At 40.8% G+C, this 26,979-nt stretch overlaps 1 non-coding gene across 1 annotated transcript; it reads left to right on the top strand.

Annotated features, from left to right (window-relative positions):
• Positions 1-24,386: 24,386 nt before the first annotated feature.
• Positions 24,387-24,493, top strand: LOC138819633 (U6 spliceosomal RNA). Its single transcript, XR_011369536.1, has one exon. It is a non-coding gene; the product is annotated as a U6 spliceosomal RNA (small nuclear RNA).
• The last annotated feature ends 2,486 nt before the right edge of the window (positions 24,494-26,979 follow it).

Genomic DNA, 26,979 nt, shown 5'->3' with positions numbered 1-26,979 from the left:
ATAATCCTAGCTACTCAGGAGGCTGAGATCTGAGGACGGCGGTTCAAAGCAACCTGGGCAGGAAAGTCCATGAGACTCTTATCTCCAATAAACCGGAAATCACATTGTGGCTTATCTCCAATAAACCGGAAATGGCACTGTGGCTCAAGCTGTAGAGCACTTGCCATGAGTTGAAGAGCTGAAGGCAGGAAGTCAAGCCCAGAGTTCAAGCCCCACCACCGACCAAAAAAAAAAAAAATAGAAAAAAAGAAGTTTGTTCATACAGATCATAAAATTCTAACCTTCTGACCTTTAGCAAACTTGCCTTCCTTTTCTTCCAGGGTCTTATGCTCTTTAGGCAAGCACTCCACTACTGTGCTACATCCCAGTCCCAATGTTTTTGTTTTTCATTTTACAATTCACTTTATTCCCAAAATGCTTACAAGTACCTACTGTCCTCACAGAAGTGAGTTTTTATTCAGAAACCCAACCTTTTGTGGCATGAGGACTCCCCTAGTGTATTTTGTGGTAGGCACTGAGGAAAACTCACAAGATACAATTGTAGAGTGGTTATAGTTATAGAAATAACTCTAAATAGAAATAATATCAACTGTCCCTCTAGGGAGGAATGATGTACTCATTTTCATTCTCAGTCTTCATGGCAGATGGTCAAAATGGAAACACCAATGTGCTGTGCTGAAATGTAAATGTTTAAACCCCTTTTTGAAAAACTCTCATGTTATAAAATCAAAATGTGGCAATTAAAGGCCAAGTGAACTTTAAAACATATGAAAAATGCTAATGAAGCTCCCTGGCTTGGAATTTGTGCTATTTTTTTGTCTGTAAGGGCTGGGATTCGAACTCAGGGTCTGGGTAACTCTTGTATCTAGGGGAAGGGGAAGGTCTCTATGCTTGAAGATCAGAAAGTCAGGTCTCTTCCTTAGGCCTGAATTCAGGCCCCAACCCGGGAAAACGCAGTCCTTACATGTATTCTAAAGATAGGATTGAACTTCGAGACAGGTGTTCAGTCTATATCATGTTTGGTGTGGTTATTCATTGTACTTTTTGTTTTATTCATTTATTTACCGTTTATTTTCTTGACTGTGATGACACCTAACCATGTATTACATTGTTTACACCCTGTCACATAGCATTTAGATTTGTAGACTTGTTCTCCATCATGCCTGACACCCCGCACTCTCACAGAAAAGGAAAACAGGTGTCACACTTGGCTTCTTACTCCAGGAGGAAATTTTTGGCAACCTCTGAGATCGAGCCCCAGGGGTGGCCAAAATAGCCATACATGGATAGGCAGGTGGTAGTATACCAAAAATACATATTAGTACAGAGGGCCAGAGCTGTGTATCTAGTATTCAATGACATCTGCTACACTCCTACCAAGTCTTAGGTAGTTATTATGCCTCCATTGAAGGAGTATTATTCTTTTCATGCCTAATTAACCATTAATTAAGTTCAATCAGCGTCCTAGAATTATTGCATCTAATTTCAGTCCAGACAGCTGCACGAACTATTCAATCATGTGTTGGATACCATTCCATCGGAATTTCCGTGCATAGGCAGGAGTCTCTTGGGATCTCCTGCCATTGTAGGTGTCAGGACCAGGATTTGAACTCAGGGACTGTGTTGGGGGGTTGGCCTATGGCTTTCCTGAGAGTCTGCCAACCTTGAGCAAGGAATGGTCACCTGTGTGTGGCATCCATGTCATTCAGACCTAGGATGGTCACCATGCAAGGAACCAAAGCCAAGAAAGCACCTACCATGGGTGGCTCGCAGTTTGTTTTAGTGTCATTTTCATTTTGTTTTCCTGTCAGATATCAAGTCTTAGGATTCCAGGTTTGGCTTTGGTTCTGGAGGCTGCATCCCAGGCTAGTGTGATGGAAGCTGAGACAGAGCTGTCACGATCTGAGTTCAAGCCACGTGCATGGCCATGGCCAAAAACAAACAAAAAAATTAAATTAAAAAAGTAAAATAATTAAAAAATTAAAAAAATTAAAAAAACAATTATTTATCTCCCTGTTTTGCAATTCGTGACATTTTTCTGCCAGGCCTGGGATTTGAACACAAAGTCTGCATAAAAAGGCAGCACTGTCGGGCTAGGGGAATCACACCATACTTGAAGCCAAGAAAGTCAGGCCTCTTTCCTAGGCCTGAATTCAAGCCTCAGTCCTGCAAAACATACTCCTTATATGCATTTTATTTACATTTTAAAGACAGGATTTATACTTACATATAGTCTGACAATATCATGTTTGGTATGGTTATTCATTTCATTTCTTGTTTTATTCATTTAATTACCATTTATTTTATTGACTCTTTGACACCTATACCGTTTCTTACATTTTTTTTACTTCCTATCACATAGCATCTAGATTTGTAGATGTGTTCTCTATCATGCCTGACATCCAGGACTCTCTCAGAAAAGGAAAACATGTGTCACACTCTGCTTCTTACTCCAAGATTAAATTTTTGGCAGTGCTGGGATCCAAACTTGGGGCCTAGCAGGCCCAATTCATGAATGGGTAAGGGTGAGCACGGCAGCCTCTAGCCAATGAAGCTGTGAGGTGGTTCCCAGGCACTGAGATGGAGCCCCAGGTTTGGCCAAAACTGATGAATGGATTGGCAGATGGTGGTATACAATTAATACATATTGGTAAAGAGTGCCAGAGCCATCTATCTGACTGAATGACGCCTACTACATTCCTACCAACTCTTAGGTATTTATTATACTGCCTTTGAAGTAATATTATTCTTTTTATACTTAATAAACTATCAATTAAAATCAATCACCATCCTAGGATTATTTCATCCACTTTTAGACTCAACTGATGCACGAACTACTCTTTCAATCAGTATTACTATGCATAGGAACGAATCTCTTGTGCTGTCCTGCCATTGGTAGGTGTCAGGACTTAGATTTTTAACCCAGGGCCTATATTGACAGGTTGGTCTATGGCTTCCCTGATGGCCCACCAGCCTTCAGGAATAGAAGTTCAGCTCCCCTTTGCAGCCATGCCATTCAGACTCAGGATGGTCACCCTGCAAAGAAAAGAATAAGGTAAAACCCCCAGTCCTCTGCAGCTCATCACTTTCTGTGCTGTCCCAGTTTTTTTTTCTTCATGCAAGCCCTCTGGGCCTAGGATTCCAGGATCGACTATGGGTGAGAGTCTGCAGCCCAGTCTAAGGCAATCAGAGCTGAGGTAGAGTTGCCATGACCTGAGTTCAAGCTCCATGGTTGTAAAAAAAAAAAAATCCCCTGGTTTGGAATTTCTGCCAGTTTTCTTTCCTAGCCTGGGATTTGAACTCAGGATCTTGGTAAACCTGTAGCAATGTGAGGGAAGGTGCAGAGTTTCTACTACTTGAGTTCAAATCCTGTGCCAAGCCAAAAACAAAAAATTAAGTCACTGACCTCAGCTGGGGGGTTCAGGAGATAGCTGTGGAGGTGGGAGGGAAGGGAGGGCAAGGGGAAAACAAAGGAGGATGCAACAATGCTCAATAGTAAATGTACTCATTACTTTGCTCATTTAACTGTAACCCTTATATACAACATTTTTACAACAAAAAATGTACAAAGAAGGAAACAATTTAGAGCTCGGAGAAACACTTTGCAGGTAAGGGAAGGATGTCTGAATAGATATACAAATTTGTACACTGCTGTGTTTAAAATGTTCAGTATGGAACTGAATAAAAATAACTGCTTCCGTTAAAAGTAATTAAGTCACTGTCTTGGAACTGGAGGTAGTATTTCTGCCACTGCTGGGATTTGATCTCACCATCCGGGTAACTCTTTCGCATCGTAGGTGAAGGGGAAGCTCACTGTCCTTGAGGAAAAGAAATTCAGGGTAGAGTTCCCAGAGCCTGAATTAAGTCCCTATAATGGAAAATAATATTTGTGTACATGTGTAATATATGTTACGTATTATATGTGTATGTTTAATACAAACTATGATTTTTTATTATTGATTTTGTATTTCTGTATTTCTATATTTTATTCATTTACATATTGTTTATTGTATTAATATTATTATTCACATAATATTTATTACATTTTGCACATCTATTATAAAATTATACAAAATAATTTAGGACATTGACTCATTTTTCATTAATACATTATTAAGTGTCAAAACATGATACATAAGTAAATGGAGGTATTTGTCACAGTCTTCACATGTTTAGAGTCTCTCCCAAATATGAGATTTGCCTTGTTTATCTTTAACACCTTCCTACAGGAATTTCTTTAGATGATTTATACTCCGAAGCCTTTCCTTGAGGATAGGCAAGTTGAGGGATAATTGTAAGGGTGGGACTGGGAATGTGGTTAGTGGTAGACAGCTTGCTCAGCATTCATGAATGCCAGGGTTTGAATCCTTAGTGCCACATACTCAAAAAAAGCCAGAAGCTGTGGAGTGCCCAAGTGGTAGAGCACTAGCCTTGAGACAAAGAAGCATGGACACAGTACCCAGGCCCTAAGTTCAAGCCCCAGCACTGGCAAAAACAATAGGCCAGATGCCAGTGGCTCACACCTGGAACCCTATCTTCTCAGGAGGCTGTGATCCGAAGACCAGAGTGCAAAGACAGCCTGGCAAGTAAAGCCTGTTAGACTCTTATCACGAATGAACCACTGAAAGGCCCCATGTGGCACTGTGGCTCAAGTGGTAGAGTGTTCGCCTTGAGATGAAGGGCTCAGGACAGTGCCCAGGCTTGAGTTTGAGACACATAATGCAAAAAAAGTGATGGTTAATCAAAGTACTTTTCCTATTTGCGGGTTAGGAGAACATTCTCTGGAAAATGAAAGCTGATATACACCAGAATTGGGTCACAGCTTAAGGTTCAAGTGTAGCAGATCCACATGCCCAGCCTCTCAGACTCTAGCATTATAATCTTGTGTCCTACAGAGTTCTGAAAGGTCCATTGTTGAAAAGCTTAATATGCTCCCCAAGTCCTTTGTGATAAGTAGTTGACTTGTATTGTCAATGTTATTACAGTTCTGACCTAGCAAACCCCAGTTGCCAAGGCCCATCACACTACCTCAGGAGGCTCAGGTCTGAGGATCACAGGGTGAAGCCAGCCAGGGCAGAAATGTCTATGACACTCTGACTTCCACTGAACTCAATGCTAAGTGACTGAAGTGGCACGTTCTGTGGACATTTGCTGCCAAAGTCATGTGACACTCATTTCTCACTCTTGGCTTCAAACCTGTGACCAGAGGAGAAGAGGAGGAGAGAAAATCCTTCTCAGAGAAAGCACCTATAAAGAACATTGGGTAGTTTACTTATAAATTCAAAGTATTGGAATGGTGTTGTTAAGTAGTTAGATTGTCCAGATTTATAAATGAAGAAGAAAAGAAAGGCAGGTGCCAGTGGCTGCTGACTGTAATCCCAGCTCCTCAGGAGGCTGAGATGTAGAGAATCTGAGTTTGAATCCAGCCTGCATAGGAAAGTCCATGACACTGTTATTTCTAAGACATCACAGAAAACCCAGAAGTGGGGCTGTGGCTCAAGGTTAATGCAATACCCTTGAGCACAAGTAACTCAGGGACAAGGCCTATGCTCATAGTTCAAGCCCAGGACCTGCTTCCATGTATTGTATATGTGTGGATGTATTTCTATAGGTGAAGCTCCAGAGTAGCTATGATGAAAGGCACCAAGCTAGAAAATTTGTTTTCAAAACAATGATTTCATAACACAGAGATTGCTTTCATGACATTGCATGTTCCTGGGCTCCCCTCACAGTTCCCAGTGCAGCCTTGAGGGTTTCTCTGCCTCCCAGGCCTGCTGGAAGAAGGCTCTCTCATTGTTTGAACATGCAGACAAAAGACCTCAGTCCTGTACAGCTCTGTAACAAACAACTCCATCTGGGCCAATTAGTGAGGATGAGTGTGGATGGGCTCTGAAGGTCAGGAAAACAGGCCTCTTTGTACTCCAAGCTATCTCTCTCCCCAGTGCTCTGTGTTGACAGGCAGCCTTCATTTGGGGCATCTCCTGTGGCAGGCCAAGTTCCCAGCACTTATCCTGCCTTTGTGAGACTATATTCTGGTGTTCAGATACAGTGCTCAATATAATTCAGGAGTCCTTCTGGCAGACAACTAGAGCACTTAAGTTCAAGCAATGTTTCATTGAGGGTGATGATGGGCCTATGATGCCTCTGCTAGGTTTCTGAAAGCTTTGGAAATCCAAGCACATGTCTGATCTTGCTTCCTGTCATCTAGGACTGCTGAAGCACATTAGGTTTTGAAACTTTTGCACTCTCCTAGTTGAGCCCTGTGTGGCAAGGTTTTGGGGTTGAACACAGGGCCTGGGTGCTGACCATGAGCTCAGCGCAGGAGCCCAGTGATTTACCATTTTGTGTCACAGCTTTACTTCTGGTCTGTGTGTGTGTGTGTGTGTGTGTGTGTGTGTGTGTGTGTGTGTGTGTGTGTGTGTGTGTGTGTGTGTGCGCACATACACCAGTACTGGGGTTTGAACTCAGGACCTGAGCACTGTACCTAGTTACTCTTGTACAAGAATAGCCCTCTCCCACTTGAGCCACAGAGCCACTTCAGGCTTTTTGCTAGTGATGTGTTCCTGAGAAGTCAAGTCCAGGGTTTCATAGATTTGCAAAGCACTCTATCCCTAAGGCACATTCCCAGCCCTCTACTTCAGGTTTGTTATTCATGCCATATTTTTCTGTCAGTCCTGGGATTTGAACTCAGGTCCTAGGTACATCTACAGCACTGTGCGAGAAGGAGAAGCTCACCCTGCTCGTAGACAAGAAAGTCAGGCCTGTTCCCAGGGCCTGAATTCAAATCCTAGCTCTTGCAAAAATAATATTCGTATTCATTTTAAATACAGGATTCATATTTACATACACATTTTTACTGCATATTGCAGTTAGTGTGGTTATTCATTTTATTTTGTGTTTTATTTATTTCTTATGTATTTTAGTGAGTATGATTACACACATAACCTTTTTTACATCTTATTACATAGGACATAGATTTGCCAATGTACTATACCTCATTCCTGTCACCCAGGACTTTCACCGATACGGAAAACAAATGAGACATTTGGCTTCTTCCACCAGGATTACTTAAGTTTTTGGCAGTTCTGTGATTTGAATGCAGGGCCTAGAAAGCCCATTTCATGAATGGGGAGTAGATAAATGTTAGCACACCAGTCTGATGCAAACGAAGTTGTCGGGCAAATTTGGCCCTAGAAGTGGTCAACACATAAACACATAGATGTGTAAAGTGCAGTGTGTGTGTATTTACATATGTATATGCATCTATAAACATATACAGAGAGAGACTAATAGACATTTGTGTAGATTCTAGTGTATAACTCTATATAAAAAGTGATGTCTATATCTTACTTTTGTATATTCTATTACTACTAATTATTCAGTCTAAAATTATTCCTCCATTAATTAATCATGGTAGAAGACTTAATAAGGTATTAATTAAATTAATCCAAGACCTATATTTAATGCATACAATCTTACATTAGAAAGACTAGTTAATTAGTAATTCAATTAGTACATTTCAAACATTCTATTAGTGTTCCTAGAGATAAGAACCAGTTTCCTAGGATCTTCAACCATGTGTATATGGCAGTCCTAGGATCGAGCTCAGGGCCCAGGTGTCTGGGTTAACCTCAGGCTTCACTGACCGCCTACCAGCCTCAGCCATGCAAAGTCATGTACAATTTTCAAAAACTATGACTGAGTGGGGCACTAAATGTGTACCAACTCCCGCTCACACACACATACACACAAATACACCACCACCGTCCTTTGCAGGCAATGATGTTTTCCTTTCTTTCATTTTGTTGGTTGTGGGGCTTGAACTCAGGGCCTGGGTGCTATCCCTGAGCTCTTCAGCTCAAGTCCAACACTCTACTACTTGAGCCTCAGCACCATGTCCAGTTTTCTGGTGCTTTATTGGAGAGAAGAGTCTGAGGGTCTTTCCTGCCCAAGCTGGCTTTGAAACTTGATCCTAAGATCTCAGCTCCTGAGTACTTAGGATGAGATGACAGCCATGAGCCACTGGCACCCGGCCAAAGATGCTTTTCTTTTTTTGGGGGGGGTCTGGTAGTGGTGCCTTAACTTTGGGCCTCGACACTGTCCCTCAGCTCTTCAGCTCAAGGCTAGTGCTCTACTACTTGAGGTATAGCGCCACTTCTGGCTTTTTTTCTTATGTGGTGCTGGGGAATCGAACCCAGGGCCTCATGCATGGAAGGCAAGCGCTTTACCACTGAGCCATCTTCCCAGCCCCCCAAAGATGCTTTTCTATGCCTGTCACCCTATCCCCTCAGGAGACAGATCTAAAGACTGCAGTTGGATGCCACCCTTGGCAGCAAAATCATTGAGAACTCTTATCTCCAATTAAACATCCAAAAACCTTGCAAGTGGAGCTGTGGCTCAAATGGTAGAGTGCTAGCTTTGAGCATAAAACAACAGATGGGCCCAGGCCCTAGTTTTAAGCTTTTTCTAGCATAAACCCACCCAAGAAAGGGAAGCGGGTGAGCACACCCGAGCTCAAAGCTCACACATAATACTCAAAACTTACAGAATAGAACCATTCTGCTCTGATTCTCTGGATTCTATGTCCTAGATCATGGCAGTCTTAGATGGGACTGACCATGCACCAAGTCAGGACATTCAAGTACAATCTCATACTGAGGATCCCATGACCTCATCAAGGACTGAAGATCTCTCACTGTCCTGCCTTGACACCGAGCAGTCAGGTGAGATCTAGTTATGCAACCAAAGGATATGGGAATGAATGAATTTCTCAGCCAAGGGATGCAGACTGGAGGGCTCTAGGTCCCTCTCTTTCGGGAAGGAGAAAAGTGCTGATCTATCTCAGGAATGTTCCTGGGTTGTGAGTATCCTCAAAGAAACAACCCTGCTCAGGCCCAGTGCCTCTGGTTTTTCCACCAGCCTCGACCTTCAGTCCGCCCTCTCTAAATCGCACATCTGCCATCTAGACTAAAGCCTTAGAAAGCAAGGAGACCCACCTCTACCTCTGAGAATTGTAGTCACGGGACCCTAGAGTCCCATAGAGGAAGTCTCAGAGCAACACTGGTCTGACTCCTGCCCTCATTCCCTGGCTTTCCTGTGCCAGTGCCCTGGTTACCTCTGTCTCTGGTTGAGGAATGAACACTGAGGGTGTCATCTTCAGATTGAGCCAGCAAAAGTCCCAGTCCCCAAGGATGTACTGCACAGGTATCCTGCAGTGGACAACAGTGAGGTCATCAACAGTGAACCCAGAATGCCAGGACTTTTAATAGCCATGTGGCTGGGTTGAATGCTCTATCACTGATGGTCTAGGTTTTCAGGTGAGGTCATGGTTTCAATGGCCTGACACACTTGATCTGGGATCGTCCTCCCTCTTCATCTTCCTGCTTATCCCTTGCTACCCCACTCTGGACACTCCCTTACCCTATACCTCCCTAGCCCTTGGATACTTTCTTCTTATCTGACCAGAAAATAAACTTGGTGAGCCAGGGGAGATTGAAACTCTGTGACCCACCCTGAGCACTAGTGTCTACCCGAGGCTATTTCCCTCTGCAGTCGGCAACCACCCAGATCCTGGATGTCATGAAGTTGCTGAGGGGACAGTGGCTTGGTCCTACATACTGACTTTAGGCTCTGAAACTGTCCCACAGAGATTGTGCATGGTTGGATCTCTTGATCCAGGGACTCCAAACCAAGGCCTGCATGATCCCTTCTTCCTTCCTTCCCTCCTTTTCTCCCTCCATTCTTTCCTCCTCTCTTTCTCTTTCCTCTCTATGTGTCACTCCTGGGCCTTGAACTCAGATCCTGGGTGCTGTCTCTGAGCCTTTTTACTCAAGGCCAACAGTCTATGGCTTGAGCCACTCATCCACTTCTGGTGTTTTCTTTTTGGTAGTTAGTTGGAGATAAGAGTCTTACAGGCTTTCCTGCATGGGCCTCAATCCTCCCCTCTCAGCCTCCTAAGTAGCTAGGATGACAGTAGTGTAGCAATGATCTCCAGCTCAAACCAAGATGTCTTCATGTGCTGTGGAACCAGCACTGGTACCTTTAATTGTGTATAACCCCCACCCTCACCCCCGGACCTGGCACCCACTGTAACAGTTTGTTGGATAAATAAATGAGCATCTGTCTATGACAATATTACAGAAAAGTCCCATCCAATTCAGGTAAGCATCCTAGGTGAGGGCAAAGCCTGATGTAGCTCTCCAACAGTTCTCCCTCATCCCTCTTCCCACCCTCCTGGTGCCACTGCACTTAACTGCTTTGGTTCCAAAGACATGAGCCATGATGTCCTCACTGAATTCCAGGGCCTCTGGGATGTCTATCTTCTCAAAGATCTCTGTCCAGCCACTGACCAGCTATGTGGCATTCAATTCCCCACTCAGGTGTGAACAAGGTTGCTGTTAGGTGAGCACCAGGCTCAAGGGGCCTCCTATCCACTCCCTGGGGCCAGACAGGATGGTCCACCATATCCGCCTCCCAAGTTTCATGTTGCAGAGAAAGAATCCCTGAGGCATCCCGGGTCTCTGAATCTCCCAGAGTCCAGTACAGGTCCTGGGATTTGTCTCTGCTCACAGCTGGCAGGCTGTGGATGGCAAGGTCACAATCTCTGATCCCCAAGACATCCTTGACTGTGGTGGTCACCCTAGAGAGAGCTGGAGGAGAATCAGCAGCTTCTGGAGAAAGGCAGTCAAGACACAACGTTCATAGCAAGAGACCATCTGGCTTGGGAACTCTGCCTGTGCCACTTTGAATGTCTAATTTAATGTCTAAAATGGTCCATCTAATTTGACCCAGAATTCCAGGCATTAGTAGAAATAGCCAGCATCAAGGAAAAAAAAAACCCTGGGAAATCTGGCATTTCACTTGTCCCAATCAAACTTAATGGGTTCCAAAATCAGTAGTCCCCTTTTCCTTCCAGACAGCCTACAGTAGGTTACAGAAAATGGCATTCAGAGAGCCCTAGCTAACTGCCATGTCCTGATCCCAAGCAGGCTCTAGCAGGGGGAACACACTTGCCTACCATTGCCCAGCTAGAAACAGCCCAGGAGGGACACAGATTGGAGTCTGCAGGACTCGAGGGAGGACTGCCAACCAGTGCACTGCCCTGGGAGGGAATCCATGCCACCATTGGGGGTCTGGAGCCTCCTGTTCAGATGTCGACGGACACTGTCAATGCCCTGGGTAAGATTCCTCTCTCATCCTCGTTCATGGTGAACCATCTGCCATGTCACACCGTTCATCACTTCCCAGACCGACCTAGATTCACAGCCCCTGCCCTACTCCCCCTATCTCATTCCCTAATTATGTTTGGCAGACACATTCCCAACTTTGAATTAGCTCCAACTATACACATGAGAGCAGACTGTCTGGAAGAGTGCGGCTGTGGTCACATTAGCCTCATCAGCCTTCTGGCTGAAGACAGAAGGGCAGGTGTCCACTCTGGTCTGCAGTTCACACAGGCCTCCTAGGAGAGACCCACATAGGCCCACCAGTTACTGTGGGCTGGAGGAAAGGGGAAGAAAGTGGTGGAAAGGAACATCTACTGAAACCTTCTCTAAAGGAGCCATGAAACGAAAGAGAAAACAAGAATTGTGGCTGGGCTCATACTGGGCATTAATGAAAAAAGGACAACAAATACACACATACACACAAATAAAATACTTTTGCTCGGGGTGGGAAGGTAGCTCAGTGGTAGAGCGTTTGCCTTGCATGCATGAGGCCCTGGGTTCGATTTCTCAGCACCACATAAGATAAAAGAAAAAAGCCGGAAGTGGTGCTATGGCTCAAGTGGTAGAGTGCTAGCCTTGAGCTGAAGAGCTGAGTGAGCTGAAGAGCTAAGGGACAGCGCACAGGCCAGAGTTCAGACCCCACAACCCAACCCCACCCCAAAATGCTTTTGTTCTTTTTAGACATGGTGACTGTACAATGAGAAAGATGATCTCTCTCTCTGTCTCTGTCTCTGTCTCTGTCTCTGTCTCTCTCTGTCTCTCTGTCTCTCTGTCTCTCTGTCTGTCTGTCTGTCTGTCTGTCTGTCTGTCTGTCTGTCTGTCTGTCTCTCTCTCTCTCTCTCTCTCTCTCTCTCTCTCTCTCTCTCTCTCTCTCTCTCTCTCTCTCTCTCTCTCTCTCTCTCTCTCTCTCTCTCTCATACACACCTAAACACACAGTCTCAGAGCAGTGCCTCTCCTGAATTTGTTGGTTTCTCATCTGGGCAATGTACCAGCTCAAGCACGGGGTTTCTCTTGTCAGAACCAGGGGCAACCAACCAAGGGGAACAATGCTCTAATAATGCAGAACCACCCTGCCTCCCCCTTTCTCCAGGGACAGACCCTTCCCCTTGGGAACAACTAGCCTTGACTCCCCATTCACCAAAACCCTAGGCCAGGACGCTGGAGTCCCCAGACATGTGGCTCCTCAGAGCCTGGACAGAAAACAAAGCAGGGGGTCATGGTGCCTCCAGAGAGGTGTCTGACCTGGGGTGGAGGGGGGTTGTTGGTGACTTTGATGGGGTCCTAAATGCTATATACATGAATGGACTCCCTGCTTCCAGCCTACATACTTCTGGGCGACTTGGCAGATTCTTGGGGAGTACAAGGAGACCAAATGGACTGGGAGCACTAGCAGAAGCTGACAGACATGGGAAATGTGATCACCCAGTCAGAACTGTTGACAGCTGGGGTTGGGGGTACAGGCCAGTTGTATGTGTGTCAGAGGTGGTGTGGGGAGGTAGCAGGGGGTGGATCGCGGGGTGCTGGCCTGCAGGGCATCCACTTACGTGTGCTGCTGGAAGAAGCTGTAGGCTGCGATCAGGTGCGCGCCCAGAGTCTGAGGATCTGGGGCCGGGACCAAATAAGGGCCACAAGCAAGCCAGGGGTGCACCATCTCTGCCAAGTGACTGCAAGAAGCTCTGCGGATCAGAGCCGGCAGCACCATGTTTGAAAAGCAGCCTTACTGGGAGGAGGCGGTGCTCTGCTGGCACTTGGCGGGGCTGCATGCAGCCTCTGCTCCTTCTCCTCAGATGCCACAGCCTCAGCAGCCATAGATGCCTCGCCGCCACATGCTATGCACTTCCGACCAGGACCCACGCTATGATCAGAGCAGCCGCCAGCCACTGAAGCCGTTTCCACTGGTGCCTGTGCTCATGCTCTCTCTTCTCTCAGCTCTCTCTTGGCCCCACACTCCTCTCCTGGGCAACCCCGCCCTGCGGCAATGCGCCCCTGACCCCTTGACCCCTGGCCATTGTTGCCACCAAAGTGTGCCCCTGGGCCCCGACCCCTGCTCCCCTGGACCCTGCCCGCCACCCCTGGCCACAATCGCAGCCCTGACTAGGTCCTAAGGCTTCCAGATCATGGCAATTGCAGCCTTACCTCAGCTCAGCACTATCCCTCACCCCCAGTACCGGCCCAGGAGATTGAATCTCCCCTCAGCCCCACCACTGGAGGAGACTCTCCTCCATCCCCCTCCACTCCACACACCAAGCAGGTGCATCGTGAAGCTCCTGTGTGTATGTGTGTTTGTGTGTGTGTGTGAGTGCTGGGGATATGGGTTAGGAACTGAAGTGATACATTATACTCAGAACTAAATTGAAGGAGGAATCCAAAATTAGTTACCAATGTTTTAAAAATGCAAGCTAAAGGAAATAATTTATGAAAAAATCAGCATTTACAATAAATACAGAATCAGTATGACTGATATTCCTTTTATCCCAGTTGCAATACGGCTTGCATGATCACTTTTCTGGTTCTATGTTTAGTTAGGTCTTGATATTTAGCTGAAGTTCTGTTCTTTCATATATTCATTTGTCAGATCAAAGAGGAAATTAATTCCATGCCGGAGTCAACATCCATAATAACAATATAGTTGTATCCTGCTACTTTGCCAAAGTTTCAAATCAGCTTGCGTAACTTGAGTCTTTTTTGGATCTAACTAAATAGGTATGCAATTTTGTCAGTACTAGAAAGATTTTGATCACCACTTATTAAAATAGTATTTTCTAGAAACTACTTCTATCTTTTCATGAAATTTTCAATGTCATTTATATCATGGGTTGATGTTTTCCTTTAGATAACCTACATTCAGTCTTCTACAATTTGGAGTAGTTTACAATTATGTACACTCAGGTACCCTGCTCAGATTCTATTATTTGCATATTTTGTTCTTGTTAAATCAGTAAGATTTAGGTCTCAATATGGATACCATTGGTCTTATTCATTGCATTTCTGAATTTTTTAAGTATGTCATGATTTTTGTTATTTTATTCTTTTAATATGTGCAGCTCTCACTCCACATACAGTCACATTTGTTTTAAACAATTTGATCCATTCACGTGATTTGCTATATTACATTCATCTAGATGAATTTAATTACAAATTAACACACCATATTTCTGAGACACAGTTATCTTTATGGATCTACTCAAGGGTAACATGTATTTCAGGTTTTTGTGCTTAAAAACAAACAGGCACAACAAGTTTTTGTTCCTGGGGGAGTTCTACTTTGTTGGTTGTTTTTCCACCTGTGGTGACTTCAACATATGTGTGCATTTTATTTCAGTTGTTTTGTGTCTATATTTTGTTTCATTTAACAGAAAATACATAAATAATCAGTGATTTAGAACTTTTCCAAATAGATTTCTAAGAGAGATACTTGAAGTTTTGTGATATCTGGACCGGGTAGGTCTTCTTAATGGAGGGGGTAGCAGAATAACAGACACATTCTTTGACATGATTTGAATTCTTCCTCCTCTTGCCTCACTATTTCCAATAGTATTACTTCAAAGCCTTTAGTGGAAAGAAAATAAATTTGTCTGTATGGACTCATAAATTTTGCTTTAATTAGGACACACAACACATTTACATTTGATTTTAACTCTAAAATCTTCTTTCCTTCTTTTAAAATCACAGATGTGAATTTATAATGATCCAAACTATTTTCACTTCACACTATATGTAATATAGAGTGTAATAATAGTGAGTAATGGAGTATGTAATAATTTACTTTTTTTTTTTTTTTTTTTTTGTCGGTCGTGGGGCTTGAACTCTGGGCCTGGGCGCTGTCCCTCAGCTCTTCAGCTCAAAGCGAGCGCTCTACCACTTGAGCTACAGCGCCACTTCCTGTAATAATTTACTTTGGGGAAAGCTAATTACAGTGGATTTTGTGAGATACTGAGTAATAGTAAAAATTATGTTTGATTCTATTAAAAAGTTCACGGTTACATCTAAAAATAACTCATAGTTATAAACTAATACTAAAAAGTAAGATTGTTTATTGGAAAAAGCCAGAAGTTTCAATAAGCTTGCTTTTTACAAATTGACTTGGATCTGGGCTTTGGTGGCTCATGCCTGTAATCCTAGCTACTCAGGAGTCTCAGATTGAGGATAGTGGTTCAAAGCCAGCCTGGGCAGAAAAGTCTGTGAGACTCTTATCTCCAATAACCCACTTGAAAAGTAGAAAGGACACTGTGGCTCAAGTGGTACAGTGGTATCAATGAGCTGAAGAGCTGAGAGACATTGCCCAGGCCCAGAATTCAAGCTGCACGACCAACAACAACAAAAAAAAATTGACATGGATTTTTACTTTAAATTTCATGATTTTTTTTATTGTGAAAATACGTACAGAGGGGGTACAATTACATGAGCAAGGAAATGATTACATTTCTTATCAAGCATTGTTGCCCCTCCTCTGTTTCCCCTTACCATCTCTTCCCAACTCCCCACCCCCAAACCAACCCATGCACCAAAGTTGTAAAGTTTGTTTTCCAACATAACGTGTTGAACATCTGATTGTTGCAATGGGTCCACCTGTATCCCTATTTAAAGAATTTGTTTTTCCCTTCTCCTCCACAAATTATACCAACATCAAACACAGTGAAAACAAGGGTTATACCATGGGGGAGGGACATACAAAGAAATCATCTTAGAAATATGCTAGAAACAATATCAAGAGAAAAAAAAACCCATTTGAGTTCTTATCTTTCGCCTAATATCAACTTATCTGACCATTCCTGCTTGATTAAAAAATATACTAGTTATTGTAGATAAGGGAAACCATGGGACCTATATTTATTTGGGCCTTATATAATATATATTAATATATTATATTAATTATTATATTAATTGATTTGCATATATTGAATCAACTTTGCATCCCTGAAATGAATCCTGTTTGATCGTGGTGTATGATTTTTTGGATGAATTCTTGAAGTCGATTGGCCAAAATTTTGTTGAGAAGTTTTGCATCAATGTTCATCAAAGAAATGAGTCTCTAGTTCTCTTTCTTTGATGAGTCCCTGCCTGGTTTTAGGATGAGGGTTAGGATGTCTTCATAGAATGAGTTCCATGTGCACTTTCTCTTTCAATTTCATTAAAGAGTTGGAGGGTATTGGTGTGAGCTCTGCTTTGAAGGCCTTGTAGAATTCCACTGTAATCCATTGGTCCTTAGATCGGAGTTCTCTTATTGCTGCTTCTATCTCAATGCATGATATGGGCCTGTTAATTCGATTTAACTCATCTTGGTTTAGTTTTGGCATGTCAATATTTGCTAGGAAAAGGTCCATTTTTACCAGGTTCTCAAACTTATTAGCATAAAGATTTGAGAAGTATTCCCTTATAATGTTCTGGATTTTTGGTTGTTTCTGTGGTGATGTTTCCATTCTCATCTCTGAGTTTGTTTATTTCTGTGTGTGCTCTTCTTTTTCTGATAAGATTTGCTAAACGTCTGTCAATTTTTGTTAATTTTTTTTGAAGAACCAACTCTTTGTTTTGATGATTCTTTCTATTTTTATTTTTGGATTCTAATTCGTTTAATTCTGATTTAATTTTAATTATTTCTTTCAATCTACTGGATTGGGGTTTATTTTGTTGCTCTTTTTCAATGAGGTTCAGATATCTCATTAATTGTTGGTTTCAGATCTCTCTAATTTGTTGATGTAGGAACTCAGAGGTATAAAATTGCCTCTGAGTACTGCATTTCCTGTGTCCCAGAGGTGCTGGTAATTTATGTGTTCATTTTTGTGGACTATCATGAGCATTTGCATTTCCTTTCTAATCTCTTCCATGACCCACTGGTGATTCAACTGTGTATTGTTCAGCCTCCAAGTGTTACAGGACTTTCTTTGGTGGCTTTCAGTGTTGAGTTCTAATTTAATTCCCTTGGATCCTGTTTCTTGGCCTTTATTGTGCTCTTGTTGTTTTTCTATGTGTAGCACATGTTTAAGTATCTTTTGTCAGTCTGGTTTGGTGGTTCTAAAAGCTTGTATCTGAATAGGCCTATCTTTTTGCATGTTTGGGAAATTCTCTGCTATGATTCTGTGAAATAAATTTCCTAAACCGTTAACTTCTGTCTCTAGGTGCTCCTCTACACCCATTACCCTCAGATTAGGCCTTCTGATGGTGCTTTCCAAATGTTGAATAGATCTATCATATTTCTTGGATTTGTCTTGGATAGTTATACATTCTTTCTCTATAATATCTAAGCTGTCTTCAGTTCCCGAGATCCGATCTTCTACATGGTCTAACCAACTGTCAAGACTTTCTACTTTGTTTTTTATTTCTTTTCCTTCTAATTGTTTGGCTTTGCTGGCTTCAAATTCTTTGTTGCAGCTTTGTTTTAGGTCTTGTATGAACTTTACTTCCTTAATTTGGTGGTCAGTGTTTCTTCTCAAATCACTTAGTTGATTCGTTATGGTTTCCTTGGACTCCCATTACTTTTCTTGGGCTCCATTGAGCATTCCCTTTGTGGTCTCCATTAATTCATTCAGCTGTCTGCTCATGGATTCCATGAATGCCTTTATTGATCTTGTTCTATTCTCATCCTTCTCTCGCAAATCCTGTATTACTCTTTGAACAGCTTCCTCACAATCATGCAATTCCTGTCTTTCTCTTTGACTGATCTCAGCCTTCTCATGCAATTTCTGTATTTCTCTTTGACTGTTTTTAACCTGCTCACGCAATTCCTGTATTAATCTTTGAGTAGCTTCCTCATGCTCACAAGATTCCTGTATTAATCTTTGGTTTGCCCCCTCTCGCTCTCTATCTCGCTCACACTGAGTCTTTTGCAACCTTTCAATCTATTCATTCACCATGTATACCAGTAAGGCTTGTAGAGCTTTTTGGGTACTCTCTTCTGGATTATTCATTAATATTCTGTCACCTGATTATCATGAGTGGGAATTCATATACCCAGACTTGCCATTTTTTTGTGTTTTCTGGCTTGTTCTGCCCATTTGGTATGAAAGTAAACCAATTTTGTGCTAGACCACTATTTTAAGGCAAGCATCAACTGGAGTCCTGTAGTTGCACAGTCAAAATGGCTGCAGATACAATCTAGTACATCAGATACAATCTATTCATCATCAAACAACCATGGACTAATAGGGTAATAAAAGCAAAAAGGATTTGACACACCAGAAATTATTAGGTTTAGGGAGAATTGTGGAGAAAAATAGGATTAGAGGGATGTGGAGAGGTAAAAGAAGAGTGAATTTGGGCTGGGAAGGTGGCTCAGTGGTAGAGTGCTTGCCTTGCATGCCTGAGGCCCTGGGTTTGATTCCTCAGCACCACATAAGCAAAAAGAAAAAAGCTGGAAGTGGCGCTGTGGCTCAAGTAGTAGAGTGCTAGCCTTGAGCTGAAGAGCTGAGGGACAGCTCCCAGGCCCAGAGTTCAGGTCCCACGACTGGATCCCCCCCAAAAAAAATTAAAAAAAAAAAAGAAATCTGGTGGAAAAAAAAGAGTGAATTTAACCAAGTCCTAATCTCTGAGAGGGAAATGCATTGTACAGAATGATTGGAGAGAGATTTTTTTAAAAATAAAGAAAAAATGGATAAACAAAAATTTAAATCTAAGAAGTGAAACACTTAAAAATTATGTAACTTTAAAGAAATGATATGGAGAGAAGAAAAGGATAGGTTGAGAGGAGAGGAGGGATAGAAAGGAAACATGAAAAACTAAAAAATAAAAGAAAATTAAAATTAGTTAATTGAAAATTATACTGGTATAAAGAGATAATACTGCCATTAAAGAAATTAAGCCTAAGATTTTTTGAATCGAGTAATAAATTTCAGGATTAAGTATGTACACAATGGGGGATAAGGTCTAATAATTGACCACTGGTATGTATCTGGGGATGAGCAGAACAGCAATTATGTCAAACAAAAAGAAAGAGAGAGAGAAAGAAATGAAAACAATAAAAAAAGGACCAAAAGGTCAAAAGAGATTAAACCCCCACACACACATCAAAAATAAAAATTATGAGAAAAAATTAACATCAAACACTTTTAAAAATTGAAAAAAAGGTTAAAAAGAAGAGTTCTTTTATTTGGGGTTTTTTTTTTGGGGGGGGGATGATAAGACCCTGTATCTCTCCTGTGTCTATAACCTGTCTCTTGGTGGAGTCTCTGGTGTGCTTGTGGTGTTTAGTTTTCATTTTGCTTTACTGGTTTCTTAAGTCAGTTTTTTTTTGTGCAGGCAGAAAAATGCTCTGCTTTACCCAGGATTTTGTGATCCTCTTCCCAGGCTATTCAGTGGGAGGGAGATATGCTTTGAATATCACCAAAGAGGGAGATGGCAGTTTCCTCCAGTGTGTAAATGCCATGATGAGGTAGGGTTGGGGCCTTTCAGAAAATGGTAGCTTTTCCCTGAGGGGCAACTCCTGAAACACTCATGGAACACATTCTCAGGGTTTGTTTTTTTTTTTTACTTAGTTTCAATTGTTTGCCTAGGCTGTTGTAGGGAGGGGCAGCCTCTGGCTCTGTTTACCATGTGAAGGACATCACTCCACAGAGGCTCCACTGGCTTGGTGGGGTGACATTCCCCTGTGTGGAGCTGAGCCTGACAGGTCATGTCTACTTCCTGTGACCTACTAAATGACTCTTTTGTTTTCTTCCAAGGCCTGAATTGGAGCTAGTTGCTCAGCCCTGGGGAGGTCAGTAACATAGATGGAGATCTCTGGTAGTGGGGGAGGGGCGGCCTTCCCTTCTCTGATCCCTGAGAAGGAGTAAGGATGTCAGGATTCTACTCATGTAAGAGTGTTGGTTCCTGGGTCATCTCTGGTCTGTGATCTGCAGGATGAAGATATCTGCTCCTTGTCAGTTCTTGCTGGTGTTGAGTAGAATCTGCTCACCAGCCACGTCTAGGGCCTTTGTCATGGACTCTCTCTGTAGGTATGGTGGCTATAGCCACTGGCGCTGTACCTACTGCCACCTCAGCTGTGGCTACTGGCAAGTGCTCAGATCTGTCATCTTGCCTGGATTTTCCATCTTTGGCCAAACTCTCTGTACTGTGATGGCACACTTGGTGTGACTGGAACATTTAAACTGCTTTCTATGTAAGAGCTTGTTTATCCTCCAGCTTCTCCTCCTCCATCTTTCCCCAAAACCTCATGGTTTTTTGAGTGTTTTTTTAGTGAAAAATGTTTTTGGTGTTTATATTTTGGTTTGGCATAAAATGAGCCTACTATTGTCTTAATTTAATAAAAAAAACTTTCTGATTCTATGACAGCATAAATTTTGTGGGTAATGGTTAAGACTAGGTTGACTTTCTGAAAAAAAAAATCACCACCCATAAAAGAGGAACAAAAAGAAAATAACATATGACAGGAAACATTAATCTTAATGGACTAATAGTCTGTCAGTTTGATTTAACTTTTAATCAAAAATTAAAGTAATACTTGATAATGTTTTATTAACATATTTAAATTTCTTCATTCTTGTCATTTAAGATTCACTTTATAAAGAAATTCAACAGGTGACAGTGTTTTTTCATGACTTTTCCAAAGAAATGATCATTTCATCATTATAGTGTATAGCACAATATACCCAGAAAGCATTTAAGGAAAAATTTTTTCCCATTCTTTGGTTTGCTTCAGTCTGTATTTAAAGCTGCATACCACATTTTACACACTCTATTGTCTGTCTTCTCATTTGAAACATTTCAATAAGTTTTCTTTCCCTAGTTTGTCAGCCAGCAAATCTTTATAAAACAACATGCTTTCATTCATTGTGCTTTCCAAAATATATCTTACAAATGCCAAAACGAAGCACAATCGGAAACATCTGTGGATTTTTCCACCTAGAGTACAAAGTAATCACTTTCCAAACTCCTTAGAACCAGCTGTTCACTGGCATTAATTGTGCTGTCACTTCCATGCTTTAAAACAACAGCATTTGACAATGGCGTACATTTTAATTGGTTTACCACATTTGGTTTGTTTTCAGCAAGGACTGTCTTCACGGAAGATGGTAATGGATGAGGTTTGTAATTATGTATTTTGAAAGGGCTCTAAGTTGTGGATATAGAATATCCATTTCAGTGACTAAATATTTAAATTAAATCCTATAATGGATACTCCAATTTTCTGATTAAAGTGTTCTACAATCTAGATATTTTTTAAGGAAATATTGTAATTGTTTCCTTGGTGACAACGTAATTGGAAGACTTAAAATTTTCTTTTTTTTTTATAGTGAAAACGCTGTACAGAGGGGTTACAATTACATGGGCAAGATAATGAGTACATTTCTTTTTTTTCTTTTTCTTTCTTTTTTTTGGGGGGGGTCTGGTCTTGGGGTCTGGGCGCTGTCCCTCAGCTCTTCAGCTCAAGGCTAGTGCTCTACCACTTGAGCCACAGCACCATTTCTGGCTTTTTTCTTTTTGCTTATGTGGTGCTGACGAATCGAACCCAGGGCCTTGAGCATGCAAGGCAAGCGCTCTACCACTGAGCCACCTTCCTAGCCCATGAGTGCATTTCTTATCAAGCATTGTAGTCTCCTCCTTGGTTTCCCCTTCCCATCTCTTCCCTTCCCATCCTTCCACCCCCTCCCTCTCCACGCAATCCTCCTCCCCGCCCCCACCAAAGTTGTAAAGTTCGTTTTTCCATATAACGACTTGTACATCTCATTGTTCCAAAGGATCCAACTGTACCCCTATTTAAACGATTTGTTTTTTTCCTTCCCTTCCACAAATTATACCAACCTCAAATACAGTGAAAGCAGGGTTATACCATGGGGGAGGGACATACAAAGCAACAAAGAAATAATCTTATAAATGTGTAGAAACAATCACCTGAAAGAAAAAAAATTTGAATACATATATTAGGGTTCACTTCCCTAAAATCAACTTATCTGACCTTTTCTGCTTGACTCAGACATATACTAGTTATTGCAAATAAGGGAAACCATGGGACCTAAGTTTCTTTGGTACCGGCTTACTTCACTTAATATGAATTTTTTTCTATGGAAGACTTAAAATTTTCATATACTATTGCCGTCTTAAATGAAGTGAATGTACCTGGGTTTGCATACAGAACTTTTGGGACAGCATTAATGTTTGAATCTTTGATGGGATTTGATTGGGAATTGTGGCAGGCTTTCATGGTATGAGAAGAAAAAGGATCTGATTGGAATTTATAGCAATATCTAGTTGCTTCCACCCCTGGACAAGTCATTATCATTGGTGAAGATGTTGCCATTTGAATTTACAATGCCCCAGAAAGACCTATGTGTTAAAGAAAAATGACTTTCCATTTCCTCCCAGACTGTGGAGAATACTGAATAGTTCTTCTGGAGATTAAGTTCTTCAGAATAAAACCTATGAGAACATGCACTCTCATCTTCTTTCTTCTTTTCTCTTTTAATCATTCTAGGTCAAAAACATTTCTTTTTGTCATACTCCTCACCTTGACATTGTCTTGTCACAGGCCACCAAAACAATAAAACCGACTGAACATACACTGAAACCTTCAAACATAAATCTGAGTAAGCCTTTCTGTTTAATAAATGGACAATATCATTTATTATGGTAGGTTATAAAGCTAACACAGAAATCTAGTCTTTGTAACAATGTAGAGTATATAAAAATGCTTCATTATAAAATATCTAACTCCAAGTTATATTTTGTGTTTTTGTTTCTGTAGATCTTAAGGCTTAAACTCATGGCCTGACTGGTCGTTTTGTGTTCAAGGCCAGTGCTCTACATAAAATCTGAACTGGAACTCCTTTTCTCCTGGTGGTTAATTGGAAATAAGAATCTAATGAACTTTCCTATTCTGGCTGACCTATTCATGTTGCATACTTTATGTAATTCCAATTCTCAGCATTATATACATGTTCCAACTACAATATAAAAAACTTAAAATATACTAAGGATATTTGTAAAGTATAAAATGAGGGAAGAATTTTCATCCTTTAGAAATCTATGCAAAATCTATGCTAAACTATTGATATTTTACTGGACCTTTCCTGCAACCAGTTTGATATAGTTTAATACTTGTCACACAAACTTTCTCTGTATTCTACTGCATATATACTTTTTCACATATGTTTGTATATGTATACATATATGTATCTATCTATATATGTTCCAATGTGCATCATCAGACTTGAAACTGCTTTGTTTTGCTGTTCAGCAATGAACCTTGTCGGCTCATTCTGTGACAATATCTGTTCTCATTTTCATCATTCCTTTATTTACCAAATCATCAACCTTCTAAAATCAGCTTCATTTCTTGGGTAAGGTTACCAATCAGTCCAACAAATATCCACCCAGAGGCTTTTAATAAAGCAAGTTTTAAGGAAGAATATAACATGAAGTGACAACTACAGAAATTCCACAGAGACCTGACATCTTTCACATTTCTGTCTTCCTTCTCTTCTCATACTTCAGAAAGTATTGACTAACACTATAAATATACTGCAATTATAAGTTAAGGATCAGTGTTTTCTTTCCAACCTGAAGCCTTCTTTTCCAGATTCTTGACATAAACTTTTTGGAAGATTTTTTGGATTGTGATGGGATTCCACCCAAAACAAAGCCATGTATATCAAGAAAGTCAATGTTTTCAACTCAGAGTACTAAACAAAAGAGGGAGAAAATTAAGGTTAGCTATATATGTTAAGCACAAATATAGGCAATATCAAGATATCTTGAAATTGTATACTTTTACTGGATAAAGTGGCTCAAACCTGTAATATTATCTACTTAGAAAACAGAGATTAGAGAATTGCAGTTCCAGGCAAGCCCAGACCAAAAAAAAAAGGAAGTTTCAGAAACTCTAACCATTTGATGGGTGCTATATGTTTTGCTTGTGTTAGGAGGACCACAGTCCAAGCAGACCCAGGCATAGTGATACTTACCTCAAAAGAAGCAATGAAGTTACAATCTGCAGGTATGGCAGTAGTAGAGATACCAAAGTTGTAAAGTTCCTTTCATTGTTGCAATGGGTCTACTTGTATCCCTATTTAAACATTTTCCCCTTCCCCTCCACAAATTATGCCAACATCAAAAATGTGTGCTTATGTAAGAAATGCATGATTCTAAAATTTCATGACAATTCTTTTGAACTTACTTTTTTGTGGAATTGACTAAGAAAATAAATTACACCTTCTATATAAAAAATGTTCTGTGCTTAATCCGGCAGCCTATACACTAACATCAGAATGATACAGAGAAGATTAGCATGGCCCCTGCTCAAGGATGACTTGAAAATTAGTGAAGCAATCCATGTTTTTACAACAACAAATGCTGGAGGGGATGGGGCCACCAGGGAACCCTACTGCATTCTTGGTGGGAGTGTAAAAGTCTTCAACCACTTTGGAAAGCAGTATGGAGTTTCCTCAAACGACTCCACATAAAGCTCCCCTATGACCCAGCAATCCCACTTTTGTTCATTTACCCAAAGGATCACAAACAAGTCCATACTAAAACTACCAGCACAACTATGTTTATTGCAGCATTATTTACCATAGCTAAGATATGGAACCAACCCAGATGCCCCTCAGTAGATGAATGGATCAAGAAAACCTGGTAAATATATACAATTGCATGCTCTGCCTCCATCAGAAAGAATGACATTGCCCAATTTGTTAGGAAATGGAAAGATTTGGAAAAAAATTTTTAAGTGAAGTAAGCCAACTCCAAAGAAATATAGGTCCCATGGTTTCTCTTATTTTCAATAGCTAATATATGTCCGGGATTATCAGAAAATGTCTTAAGCTATGTGCATTTGACCAGATAAGATGATGTTAAGCTAAACGAACACCAAGATAGGTACACAAGTGATTCTATCTTGCTATTATTTCTAACATACTTATACTGTACGATGTGATTTTTTTTGTTCCTTTATATGTTCCTCAACCACGCTATAACCCCTTTTTTCACTGGATTTGAAGTTGGTGCGCCTACATCTTGTATATACGTTTCTCTAATTTGGGGAGAAGAAGAAAACAACAAAATGCTTAAATAGGGATATGACTTGACCCATTGTAACAATGAGATGCACAAGACGTATGATGAAAAATGAATTTTACAATTTAGGTAGGGGAAGGAGAGAGGAGGAGTGGAGTGTACTTGTGGAGGTGGGAGAGAAGGGATGGTGGGGAAAAATAAAGGAGGAGGTAACAATGCTTGTTAGGAAATGTACTCATTACCTTGCTCATGTGCAGTATTTTTAAAATAAAAAATGTATAAAAATGTTCTGAGATTGAAGAGTTTATTTCCCTTATTTTATCCATATAATCTTGTTAACAAATAAATTAATGCAAAACACTGACACGAGGGTATTTTGAATAAATGTGTGTGTGTGTGTGCACACGGGTACACAAGTGTGTTGGAGTGCTCAGAATTTGAACTCAGGGCTTTAAGGTCTTGCTAGGCCTTTCCTCTCTAGATTGGTGAGCGACATCTGCACTCCTGGCTCTTTGCTAGTTCATTAAATTTTTTTGAAAAATAATCTCAAAAATAATTTTGCCCTGATTGGCTTCCAACTGTTATCCACAGATCTCAGCCTCCTGAGTAGATATCTCAAGTAAACAAGATTACGGGTGTGACCAAGCAGCACAAGGTTTTCAGAATAATTTTAAAAGTAGAAGAAAATTTACTTCATGGGGGCCTGTTTTTATCATCTCCTACTTTTAAAGCACTTTGCTTTAAAAGTAAAGGTGAATTTATTAAATTAAATGTGAATTTATTTCTCTTTTGGATTCTTAAAAGACAGAAAGTGATGATATTTAAAAGTTTTGGTACTTTTTAAAAAGAAAAATGGAACTGTAGTACAGAAGAAATTTGGCTGTCTTTGAAACTCAATGTATAAGCTCAATTCTGTGCATGATAACGCAATGTTACCAACACAGTCTGTGTTGAAGACAAATTGTGACAGAAAACAATCATCATCGGCAATAATTGCTATGCTATTACTTCTTGAGCAATATTAATATTGAATTTAGAGTGTAAGAGAATGGTGAGATTTTACCTACCTTTTCTGAATTGCTGAAAGACTTTTGGAAACTTTGACTCATTTTTTTCCTCACTGTGTGTATTTGGGCCATGCATTTAGTGCCTTTAATTACAATTTTTCCCAACACTTAAATGGTAATAATATTAGTATTATAGCAAATGTTATCTTAAGAATTAAGAGAATTAAAACTTGTGAAAAACTTAACATAAACTTCTATGAATGAGCTTTTGAGTTTAGCCAACAGTTTTTTAAATACTAAAGAAAATGTATTACAGAAACCATTACATGAAGTGAGCAACCAGAAGTAATGTTATCTATTGACCATGCTCTGCTTCCAAGGAAGCCAGGAGGATAACTCTCATGCTGTAAATCAAACTGGTTATCTTATGTCTTGATAGTGTAAAAATATCAGGGACATTTATAAAGAAGGAATGTTGTAGACAGATGTGAAGTCCATATGAAAATGTACAAAACTGATAAAACGTAAGAGTATCTGAGCAGTGTATTTTGTTTTATATAATTTAAGGTACATCACAAAGATAGGGAAAACCTAGAAGAATGAATTCTCTTTTTGAAATTCTATCATAGATCCTTAGCAGGATGAACTCTTTCCTCATTCTTGTAGAGGCATCATCAGATGAGAGGAACTCTTTTTTTTTGTTTGTTTGTTTCCTTCCATTTATTCTTCGGTTTGAAATCTGAACTACATGAGACTGAAAGAAACCAAAATTAGACATGCAGGATTTGGAAAGAGCAATCAAC

The sequence above is a fragment of the Dipodomys merriami genome, unplaced genomic scaffold (assembly GCF_024711535.1).
Source record: "Dipodomys merriami isolate MVZ:Mamm:240054 unplaced genomic scaffold, mDipMer1.0.p SCAF_801, whole genome shotgun sequence".
Taxonomy (NCBI): Eukaryota; Metazoa; Chordata; class Mammalia; order Rodentia; family Heteromyidae; genus Dipodomys; species Dipodomys merriami.
This window is presented reverse-complemented; position numbering and strand designations above follow the sequence as displayed.